The following is a 12,537-nucleotide window of genomic DNA, read 5'->3' on the forward strand; positions in this document are numbered from 1 at the left end:
AAGAGCAAGCAGAAGCCACAATGCTTTGTATGACCTAGTCCTGGAAGTCACACATCACCATTTCCGCAATATCCGTGTTACACAGGTCAGCCCAATTCAGTGAGGGAAGTGAATATACAAGGGCATGAGTACCAGGAGCTAAGGATCATTGGAGGCCATCTTCTGAGGCTAGTTACCACAGTTTGGACTAACAAGAAAAAAAAAGGAATCTCAATATTCATTAATAAAGTAAAATTTTAAATTTTTTAACTTAATAAAATGTTATAGAACCATTGAAAAGAAGGAAACTATCTATGCTGCTATGAGAAAATGCTCCAAATATAAAGTGTGTGAAACACATATCTATATGTTTATAATAAGATTCCCTCAATATTCTCATAAAAATAGGCATGTATGCACAATTACACGCATAAGCACATGAAATTTCTGCAACAATTTATAAGGAGATCTATCAGTGGGCCGTGGAATTGGGGATGATAGTGGTTAGGGATATATAGCTTTTTATTGTATGCTCTGAACTTACAGAAATGTTTGAAAAATGTTACTATGCACATATATCACATTTATAATTTTTTAAACTAGTTAACAATATGCTCCACAGATATTACAGGACAGACAGCCAAAGGGGGATATCATTTTAGCCAAGCTCAGGCAGACTTCCTCCAGATTCAAGTTCCTGCTCGGAGGAGCTGAGTAGAAAAGCAGGGGAACCATAAGATGGTTTTCTGAGTTGAGGACTGAGTGCTGCCAATCTCCCTAGTCTCCAGGTCTCCAGCCTCTGCAAAGCTGGATTAACATGAGATGGGAATTATCCCCCAAACAAAAATCTGCTGTGGTGGATTTCTCCCTATTCTGAGGCCACAGGGTCCTCTGGAGTATCTGGCAGCTGAGATGTGCAGGAATGATAAGGTTTGCAGTAGGCAGCAGTTACATGGGGTCACACACCCACGGAAAGCCTCTCGACACCTTGACGTTAGTGAAACTTGGCTCCAGTGGACTTCCAAAGCATCCGCTACCAGGAAAGCTGGAGCATGTGAACACCTGTCCTGGAAGATCTTCAGGGACTACAGCTGCTGGAAGTTGAGTGATCACTCCTGATGGATTACCTTGAATAGGTTGGAGACCCAGGAAAGCCCATGCTCAGTTTATTATAAGGCCAAGTTTGGGGTTTGAAGCTCAGAACTGGGGGTTTCTTCCTCGGGTTGAGGAAGAAAATAGCTGAGAATTGTCTACAGCAACATGAGCAAAATAGAGTCACAGAGCTTTCTGGAAGCCTCCTAATAGCTTATATCAAATGCCAATAATACAATGATAATAATTATAAAGGTGCATCTAACATTTATTAAGTGCTTATTATTCACTTACTAGTTATACTCAGTTTACAGGTTAAAAAGCTGAGAATTGGAGAAGGTAAGCAAACTTCCCAAGGATATTACACACCCTTTTTTTGAGTTTCAGTTTGGCAAATAATTCAGAAATGTACTTTTAAGAAAACAGACATGGAATTGAACATTTTAAGAATTCATGAAGCACTTCTGCCCAAGGAAATGGAAGACAACTGCTTGCTAACCTATCACTGGAACCAATGAGTGGCATTTACAGAAGGGGAGATTTCTGTTCAGTATAAAGTATAAGCTTATTCATAATCAAACTATTCAATCGTGATGTGTACTTTCCTGAGAGGTAGTAAGCTCCCCATCACTGGGAATGTTCAAGCAGAATCACAATTACCACCTGTTAGGTGTAATATAGAGAAATGTGAGCAGCATATCGTTGGGTTCCATTTCAAATCTAAGTTCTGATGTTCCTGTGAGAATAGAGGCTTCACTTTGTTATGCTTTGGGTTGAACTGAACTGAAGCTTCTAATTGCACAAGGCTGGATTAAGTATATTTCCTGAGATTGTGGGGTTTTAAAAATGACAGTAAACACTTAAAAAGTGCTTATTATGTGTGTGGCACTGTTTAAAGTGCTTTACATAGATGAACACAGGTAATCCTTTCTACCACCCTAGTGAGGTACATATTATGTACACAGGATTTACATAAGATCCTAACCTCAAAATCTGGGAACCAAATCCACGCTCTTCAGCACTCTGCAATGTTTATGCTCCACGTAGTGAGACAGCTGCAATTATAGAACCCTACAAGTGGAGAAGAGTTTAGCTAAGACACTGCAGATAAATGAATAAACAGACAAAGGAAGTGGTTTGTTGCATAATAGGGAGTTTCTATCCATGTTTCTATAGTTATGTCGCCAAACCACAGACTGATACTAAGAAAAAAATCAGTGCCAGAAAAGCCTCGATATCATTAACATTCCTTGATTCTGAACTCAGTACAAGTCAGCTTAATCTAAAAATTTTAATTTAGTATGGGAAAAGAAAGATAAGGAGAAAACAATTAAAATAGCATTAGTAGAACATAAGTTCCCTAGCCTTTGTTTCTTTATTTTTTCTATAACAATAGGATTTTTTTCTCAGAGCAACAACCAGAAGACATTTACCATCCCTTACTGGATGCAATTCATGGTGAGGTGCTGGCGGTACCATGGTGAGAGGCAAGGTCTTGGCACCTGTGCGCTTCTGTAACTCAATGGTGCAGTTGCAGCCTCACAGCCAGACCACTGGTGTCTGGACAAGTGGCTTTGGGGTGTTGAGCAAATGCTTCATCTATCCACCCTTCAATTTTTCTCACATATGCAATGGAAATAATAGCACCTCTCTCATAGGATCCTTTCAAATATTGAATACATTAACTCATGTTATTTTAGAACAGTGCCTGGCACATAGTAAATCCTCAATTAGTGTTAACTATTAATATTAGCTGGTGTGAGGGGAAATGGAACATTTAAGTGTAAATCTAAATTTGCAAAGAGATATATAATGTTACTGAGTGGTATGTGAGAATCAGATGAGAGTTACAGATACTAAATATGCCTGGGTTCAAAGCAGGGTGAGATGGTTACAGGTGGGAGTGGTAGGGGCCACTGGGACAGACTCTCAAGGCGAAGAGAGGTGCAAGGCCAAGAAACAAATTCTTTTGCCCACCTTTGATGTGGCATACTTTGAAATGCTGTCACGAGTAAAATGTTCTCAGCTAATCTAAGGTGGTCTATGATATACACTTGACCACAAAGGAAAAAAAAAAAAAACAAAGAAGAGAATCAAAAAGTTAAACAATAGATGGAAAACAATAATACATAAAAGAATTAAAATACACAGAGAAGTGACTTGTTATTTCCTTCCCAAATAAAACATACATATGTATAAAAATATGTGCTTAATATTCTGATATATGTATAAATACCTATCACTGAATTGTTTTTCACTTTTCCAGCTAAATTCCTCCATCAGATTACTCAAATTTCTTAGCTTTAAAAATAATTATTATTTTTGATGTTGACCAGAGAAAGTGAAAAGCAATTGACAGAGGCATCTATCTATATAACATAAACATACACATTATATGTATATTTTCCACTGGGAGGGGAGCAAGTGTAACCTGCAAATGACTAAACTCTTCTTCCTGACTAATCTCATCTACGCCTCTTCCTACTTGTAAAATGATAAAAAGTATTTACCTCATCTTCTTTTTATTAAATATCTGATCACTTGTTTTAATGTCTTCAGTACAGCTTTAACTGACTTACTAAATACGTAATGTCTGGATGCACTTAACAGTTTACAGAACTCTTTTCCATGCATTATCTCAGTTACCTCTCACAGGAATTTTGAGAGGAACACGTTACTCATTCTATTTTACAGATGTGGTAACCTAAGAGTAGAGTCTGTGTGACTTTCCCTAGATCCCACAGCTGTGAGTGGGCTGAGATCTGGGCTCAGGTGGTATGGGAATATTAGCAAAGGTTTCAGAAATGACTGTTACACGTTTAAGGGTCCTCGGTTGGCTGGTTAAAAAAAGAAAAGGGGGGGGTTGGGCTTCCCTGGTGGCGCAGTGGTTGAGGGTCCGCCTGCCGATGCAGGGGACACGGGTTCGTGACCCGATCCGGAAAGATCCCACATGCCGCGGAGCGGCTGTGCCCGTGAGCTATGGCCGCTGAACCAGCGCGTCCGGAGCCTGTGCTCCGCAACGGGAGAGGCCATGACAGTGAGAGGCTCGCGTACCGCAAAAAAAAAAAAAAAAAAAAAAGAAAATGGGGGGACATTACAGACTTATTTGAGTCTCTGCCTATAAATTTTTTAGTGTTGCTATTTATTTGTCTTATCTTATTTCATTTTTATTTTTGCTTTCCCTGTTGAAAGCTAGAGAGTTATTTTTCCTCACAAGCTTCCAAAGCCTGCCAGGGTCAGTAACTAATTCCCACAACCCCTGACTATGGTCTGGGCTTTATTCTTTAGGGCAGGAAGAGAGGGAGTAAAGCAGAGACACACAGGATGGCTAGGTCCTGGGAAATTTTCCCAGGAACTGTCCTATTGTTTATCCTCATTAGGGATTAAAGTAAATTGTTAAAGCTGTGGCCTGGGTACTGGCTTCATTGGCCCCAGAAAATGTGGCCTAGGTCAGCAGAGCTACTTCCTTCTGTAAAACCCTTTAGCAGAAGTGCTGACTCATAACAGGCTTGCAACAATGAAGGAATTTTTACAAAGACCTGGGGGACAGGGCTGTTGGAGCAGAGGTTAGCTGGAAGCCCAGGATAACCTAGAAGCCTATTCATAAGCAATTCTTGGCCACCAGAGAAGAGAGGAGGTTCACCCAGTACTGGAAATAGGAACTCATGGCCTGATGGCCCCTATGGAATTGAGTCTCGCAAGTGTAAGGAGTGAGAAAAAAGGATTAAGAGAAACTTCATGGATTAGGGAAAATGGAAGGGGGAATGTACCTCCAAAAAAGGCAAGTGGATTGTAAAGGCAAGGAAGGAGCAGGCTTCAGTGGTGTTATGGTTACTTTTATGTGTCAACTTGGCTGGGCCATGGTGCCCGGATGTGTAGTCAAACATTATTCTGGATGTTTTTGTAAGGGTGTTTTTCAATGAGACTAACATTTAAATGAGAAGATTTTGAGTAAAGCAGATTTCCCTCCATAATGTGGGTGGGCCACTTCTAATCAGCTGAAGGCCTGAATAGAACAAAAGACTGAGCTTCCCGAGCAAGAGGAGATTCTGCCAGCAGATGGCCTTCATTTGACTTGAACTACAGCACTGGCTCTTCCCTAGGTCTGCAGGCTGATGGCCTTAGAACTTGAACTGCTTAGAATAAGATTTGCTAGCCTCCATAATTGCATGAGCCAATTCATTAAAATAAATCTTTTGAGATAGAGATAGAGAGATATGTATCTCCTATAGGTTCAGTTTCTCTGGAGAACCCTAATACAAGTGGGCTGCAGTCCTCAGCCTACAAGGATGGGACTTGAAGCTGGTGAACAAAAACCAGGGATTGAGCACCAAGCCAAACTGTGACTATCTGGCAAGTATTTGGGTACTGATCTCACTCTTGGCTTCTTCATTTTCCAACATTAATTTCTTCTTGCTAACTTTTCTTACTTTTAATTGAATACATCCTATTATATATTATGTGTTATAAATCACCTTAATTCCTTGTTAGGATAAGTCAGAAGAATAAATAAATAGATCCTCATAATTTGAAGGAATTATTTATGACTAGATTTAGATTTCTACATATAAAGAAGAAACATATGAATTATCCAAACCTAAGAAGAAAATGTTGAGGAAAAAGGAAAGTATTCTAGTAATAGAACAGAAAGTATTGAAATTAATCCAGAGGACAAAACATCAAACCACAGAGATACAAGCAAGAACCATAAACTCTATATTAAAAAAAAAAAAGGATGAGTTATGCAAGAGGTAAATGAGTTATTTGTTAGTATGCCTACCCAAATTTTTATGAAAATTATATATTTAAAAATATTTTCTGGTGGGAGAAAATTAAAGGGTTCAAGGATATGACATATAAGTAATGAAAACATGATGCTATGTTGTCTTTGTACATATACTTTTCAAAATGTGTATGCTTCTAACTCTAAAATATTTTTCTAAATTAAAAAAATGCAGGTAAAATTTCATGCTACGTCAATAAGAGGATTTTAGGGCACTTCTGACTCTATGATTACAGCAAGACACTAAAAAATCATGAGGAACAAATAACAGTGAACTCAGAATGTCACACCACAAAAGGAGAGTAGGAATGAGAGGAATCCACCCACCTGGCCACACAAGAACCTGGCCAGGGTGAAACCAAACCACGTAACAACACTGAGAGAAAGCCCATAGACTTCAGCAAGAAGCATTCTTCATCTAGTAACTCATTTTTCTTAAACAGAAAATCTCCTGCAATCTGATTTCCCTGCTCTCCTGCGTTGTATCACACCAATCCAACCATGAATTAATGACACTGTAGTGGCAGCTCATAGATTGTATGATAGTCCAGGAAGGAGGCCACATATTTTTCCCAAGCCCCAGGCTGGCGCATTCCTTCCACTGAATTTCTTCTAATCTGGAGGGGATCGAGGGGGAGCAGTGAGGAGTTGTGGGCTTTTCGTTGGGTAACTTTCATTTCCATTTCATATTCTAGTGATTGCCAAGGAAACCATGTTGAGGTTTTCAGCCACTGGTAACAAGCCCTTCAAGTTGTCATTAAAACAAACTTGAAGAAAACAAAATAGAGCTATAAAAACAGGAACGTTTATTTTTTTAGGTTTCTTTCTTTACAAACACAACTCTGCTCAAGTTCCTCTATAACTCATGAGATGCTTTTGTGGTTAAGCCAGAGGGCCGCTATATTTAGAAAATATAACCCCAGAAACAGTGGTCGTTAGATGGTCATTGATTTCAATATAACTTCTAATCTCCCAAGCAGAAACTTTAAAGAGGTCACATATCTGGAACATTGTCCAGCACCCACCCTCTGAAATGCCTTCCCTGTATACCTTGATGTGTGTGAAGTCTGTGACAGTTTATTTTATGAGCAATAGTTTCACTTATTAGCATAGACAGAAAAGATACTTTAGTTCCACAGTGAAAGTTTTATGGATCTTGAAGATTACAACCTGTTAAATAATTCTTTCCTCTGAGCACATCTGATCTCTTAAACTAGTTAGAAGATACTATGCATTTAAAGAATCTTAACATGAGGTTAAAAATAGGAAGAGGTCTTTAAAACACTGATAGGGTAATGGCAACTCGTGATTAAAAAAAAAATCAATGTAAGAGAATGGAAAGTTCTTCTGATAAGAAACATCTATATGACGGAAAAGTATGCATAATAAAAACAATGTTTTGAGATCTTAAAAAAAATGAGATCTTAAAAAAATGCATGGCCTTTACTTTTTAACTCTTTTATTAATCTAATAAATGTCAGCAGTTAAAAAAAATCAAATAGTAGTAAAGGCTTATACTGAAAAATAGCAGTTCTCTGGCCCATGGGCATCTACCCCCAGTCCTGATCTCCAAAAGCAACCAGTTTTAAATCCTTTAGCTTTATCTTCTGTTTACCTCTATATTACTAAATGATAAGTTTAATCTCTTTTCTGAGAATATTAACTAGAGGTCGGTCTGTCTGTTATCTCTGCTTTCTCTCTCTCTTATATATTTGGAGGTTTTCCTCCAATATCTGATTATCCCTGCCCTTAAAGAGGCACTAAAAATTGGACTGAAAACTCTAGATTTGGGAGGTGGTGGGAGGTGGGTGGAGCGTTCGTAAGGAAAGAGCTGTGTGTGGTGAGAATGCCAAAGCTCCCTCCTGTGGTGGAGTTTGGGGGGCTTTCTGTGTTTTGTTTTGTTTTGTCTAGAACTATTCTACAAAATTGTTTTCTAGAAAAGAGCTCTTGAATTTCCTGCCCGGCTGAAGGGCAAATCCCTTGAGGGAAAAGGGCGGACAATAGTTTAGAGCCCTCAGTCAATAGGTCACTTTTCAAGAAAACCCCAATTTTCACTGCCAGCCTGTCCTCTGTCTTTGAAGATTTTAAATAAGAGAGGGAAGTGTTTAAGATATAAAGATAAGGGGGGGAAATCAGGATACAAAATTGTATACACAATTTAACTAAATTCAAATTTACATGAAGTAGCTAGAAAGAAATACACCAAAATATTGAGTGGTTATGGTTATTTCTAAACAGTGGCACAAAATGTGATGATTATTTCCTTTTTGATACTGTTATTTTCCAAAATTTCCATAAAGTATAGGCATTAATTTAAATATTAGGGGAAAATACTCGATTTTTAAAGACACACGTATCAGGATGCCAAAAGGAAAACCCACAGAAGTAGGTACATGTTGGTATCCAAGTAAAAGAGTTTTTCTGCCCTAGCTGAAAGGGTATAATTATTTACTATTAATATTTAGGAAATATGAGGATATTAAGAAATATCTCCTTGATAGATTCAAATACTGAAATGGCCTCTTGTGTACCAGAATCCAGCTCAAGAAATAGATCACTGCTAACTTTGAAGCTCTCTGGAAGCTTTGCCTCAGTCGTTTTCCCCACTCACCAGAATTGTGTTTGCCCTTGGTTTTTCATTAGAGTCTTATCACCTAAACACAGTCTATGGCCTAGCTTTGCATCTTTTGAATTTTATACAAATGGAATCAAACTGTATGTATTATTCTACAGGTTGCTTTTTTTCACCCCATATTATGTTTGTGAGTTTTGTGAATAATTCTAGTTTATATTTTTATTCCAATGAACACCTCTATTATTACATCTTTATTTAACATCTTTGTTCTCCATTTCTTTAGACAGTATCCATTAGTTCCCTCTAAAACTGATAAGAAATTAGCACATTTACATTTCCTCCCTGGTGACTCCAGCAGGGGTAAGAAGACAAACTTTATTGTTATTGTTTTCTTCCTTTGATTTATCAAGATATTCTGCTTTCTGATTTCTCAACTTCATTTTTAGTCCTTAAAAGTATAAAAATGTACACTATTTTTACAAGCAAATTTTGAAATTTTTTGATATGTCACTAATTTTACACTCCCCCAAATATCTTGTATTTGTGAATTAAATATATGCATTAATGTACGAATATGGACAAATAATTACATTACACACAAAAATAGAACTTCTGAAAGGATAAAAACATTTTCTTACCTTTCCTCACTGAATTATCACATTGCCCCCACGGTGGGGGGGGGGGCTGGTATAGACACCCTCTTGATTTAGATGAGTAGTCCTCAATCTTTTCAGGAGCACGTATCCTTCTTAGAGTCAAATTAACATTACGAACTCTAAGAAAAATGCACACATTTTCTCATGATTTCAGGCACCTCACAATTCAGGAATTCCCTAGGAACTCAAGATGAAGACCCTGCTTTACATATTGAAAATTATTGGGATTATAGACATTGCCAATTTCAGAATCTCTTTGTACTAAAGAGAGAAATGAAACATAGTGGAGCCATTTGACAAGATAGAAACATCATAGTCGACTTAACTGTGCTTGGTTAAATATGTGATAACTCCTTCAGATAACCTCTCCAACAATACCACAGTTCAATGGAGACATCTTTGTTCTCTCTCAACTTCTCTCCTTTCCTTCCTCTCCTCTTTGCTGTCCTATTCTGTGCCTCTCTCTCATCACCCCTCTCCCCTTCCTCTTCAATTTCTCCTCCCCACCCACCGGCAAAAACAAAACCCAACACTCGGGATCAGATTTTCTTGAGCAAATGGGCTCCACCTACTGGTTCTTTAAGGAATTTCATATTTAAACAGAACTTGAGAAACTGGAGACACTCTGATATGTCAATGGAAGTAATTTTAGTACCTGAGAAGACCTTGGTAATGTATAGATTAGGATTTCTAAAAATCTGAACTTCATTCCTAATTTATCAAACATGTAACTTGGAGCATTTATTATTTTAATATATTCTCTTATATGTAGAAACATGGTAATGTTTTAACTCTTATTAAAATCACACCCAACTTGGCCCTTTTGATTCCTTTCTTCCCTATTCCATTTGCTCAGTGAGCTGCTCTCAGGACCCTTTCTTGACACCTTTTTCCCTGCTCACTTCTCTGCCCCCAGTTCAGTCTTTGACTCTCCTTTCTTATTACACTGCATGTACTTCCTCAGATGGCTCACCTACTTTTTCAATTATCGTCTTCACACAAACAACTGGTAAATATGTGTTTCTAGACGACATTTCTTTCTCCTGAGCTTTAGACTCACATCTCCAAATACTGGTAGAGGTACCTTGCAGGCATGCCAGGCTGATCAAATTCACTCTCCTCATTTTTTTAATGGCATCCAACCTGTTCTAGTTATACATTGCTGTTTAACAAGCCACTTCAAATGTAGTGACATAAAACAGCAACCATTCTATTATGCTCACAGGTTCTGAGAGTCAGGAATTCTGTCTGAGAGAGCACAGCAGGGACAGCTAGGTAGAGCTGAGCAGACCATCTTTTGCTATTACAAGAGAGATACCATATCTCCCTCACGTTACTAAAACAGGGAGGGAGGTAAAGATGAAAAGGAGGTGCTTATTCTTTCTTTCATTGATATGTGTACATTATTTTTAAGTACCACTCTCTTGTTGAATAGCACATAATAAGATCAAGTACACATTAAAGAATTAAAAATTACTCTCAGCAGAAGTATGTTAATTTGTATTGATATTGTGGACAATGTCACCTGCCATTTCTGTAAACAAAGGATGTTTTGGCCATAAAGCTATCAGCCACTGCAGCTGCCCCCAACAGTACACCCTGAGGGGAATTCAGGATGGAGAAAAACAGGATACTGGCCTTAGATAGTTAAGATGCATGTCAAAGGAATCATTTCAATGAGCCCAGACTCTTGCACCTTCTCATACATAGAAAGGCAGTAAAATCATTACCTTGAGATGTCTGGGATTTTTTGTGATTAGCAGTAATCTTTTGATGTTTGACTAGTTTTGCTTTTCTTTCCAGCAAAAACTCCTCTATATCCTGGCTGCTCCCTCTCCTCTTTGGAACTGTTCTTCGGAGCTACCCGAGAGGCCGCCATCCTGGGCTATAGTGCTCAGTAAGGTCACCAAATAAAACATTATTCTTGGGGCTTCCCTGGTGGCGCAGTGGTTGGGGGGGTCCGCCTGCCGATGCAGGGGACGCGGGTTCGTGCCCCGGTCCGGGAGGATACCGCATGCCGCGGAGCGGCTGGGCCCGTGAGCCATGGCCACTGAGCCTGCGTCCGGAGCCTGTGCTCTGCAACTGGAGGGGCCACAGCAGTGACAGGCCCGCGTATCCCCCCAAAAAACAAAAAACTTCTAGGTTGTGCATTTTTTTTCAGTTGACAATATCGATATTATTTTAAATGTCCTTTGAGAATATCTACTGAATTAGTTATTTTTCATAGTTAAACAACAACTTGAACTACAAGAAATTGACAAATTCGGTTGAAATTCTGCATATTACACTCATGGTTAGAACGATGTCAAGCAGCAGGCATGGAGTATTCTAAAAGCCTCAGGCTGCCTCATCAAGTCAGAAACTGGAAGTTTGACCAGCCCTAAGCATAGATAAATCTCTATGAAGACTTTTACTTAAAAAATGTATTATTGGGCTTCCCTGATGGCGCAGTGGTTGAGAGTCCGCCTGCCGATGCAGGGGACACGGGTTCGTGCCCTGGCCCTGGAGGATCCCACATGCCGCACAGCGGCTGGGCCCGTGAGCCATGGCCGCTGAGCCTGCGCGTCTGGAGCCTGTGCTCTGCAACGGGAGAGGCCACAACAGTGAGAGGCCCGCGTACAGCAAAAAAAAAAAAAAAAAAAAAAAAAAAATACATTATTCACTTGCTGGTAAATAATAGAGGCATTCAACTAGTACAACTTAATTGTGAAACTTTAGTTTTGTACCTTCCTAACCATCTCTTAAGAAAATACATCCATGACAGAGTCAATGTGGCAACTCTAAATGACCACAAAGCCAATTTGCTTTCCTAAGTAACTGAATTTGTGTCAACTCATTGAAACCATGGTGGATTAGATTATGCCCAGTTTTAACATTCAAACATGTTTTGAAATGTGAACAGGAATTAATAGGTGAAGGATACTTTAAAATACTGATGAGTTTAACTTGTGGAATCAAAACCAAGTGCAGAGATTGGAAGATGGGAGTGCAATTACCTTGCTCTGCTGGTATATGCTGGTGTGTATCTGGCATAAAACCACCTGTAGAAACAAGCCTGAGAGGTTTTACATTGCATGACCCATGACTCAGTTTCACGTTACAATGTAATGATACTTAGTCAAGCCATATTGTAGATGTTCAAGCTTCACTATCTTGAATGTGCTAATTTAGGTTTATTATGAAACTGGAATTTACATGTGTGTTTCTTTGGAAAGAAGGACCAACTTTCTTTAAATGTGGGATTTCAAATACATAGTTAATATTTGTGGCAGGGATAATACAAACATCCTTGAAAACAATTTCTAAATGGGCTCTTAAAAGATGTTTACTGGGAACTTCTATCTTCACAGACTAGGAATGAGACAGTTGTAAAGTAAAACAACATTAAGCTTGATACCACAATATACTATTGCAAAACAATGTTGGAAGACAAAGGTTAACAGGTCATTCAT

Source organism: Delphinus delphis, chromosome 4 (assembly GCF_949987515.2).
Source record: "Delphinus delphis chromosome 4, mDelDel1.2, whole genome shotgun sequence".
Lineage (NCBI taxonomy): Eukaryota > Metazoa > Chordata > Mammalia > Artiodactyla > Delphinidae > Delphinus > Delphinus delphis.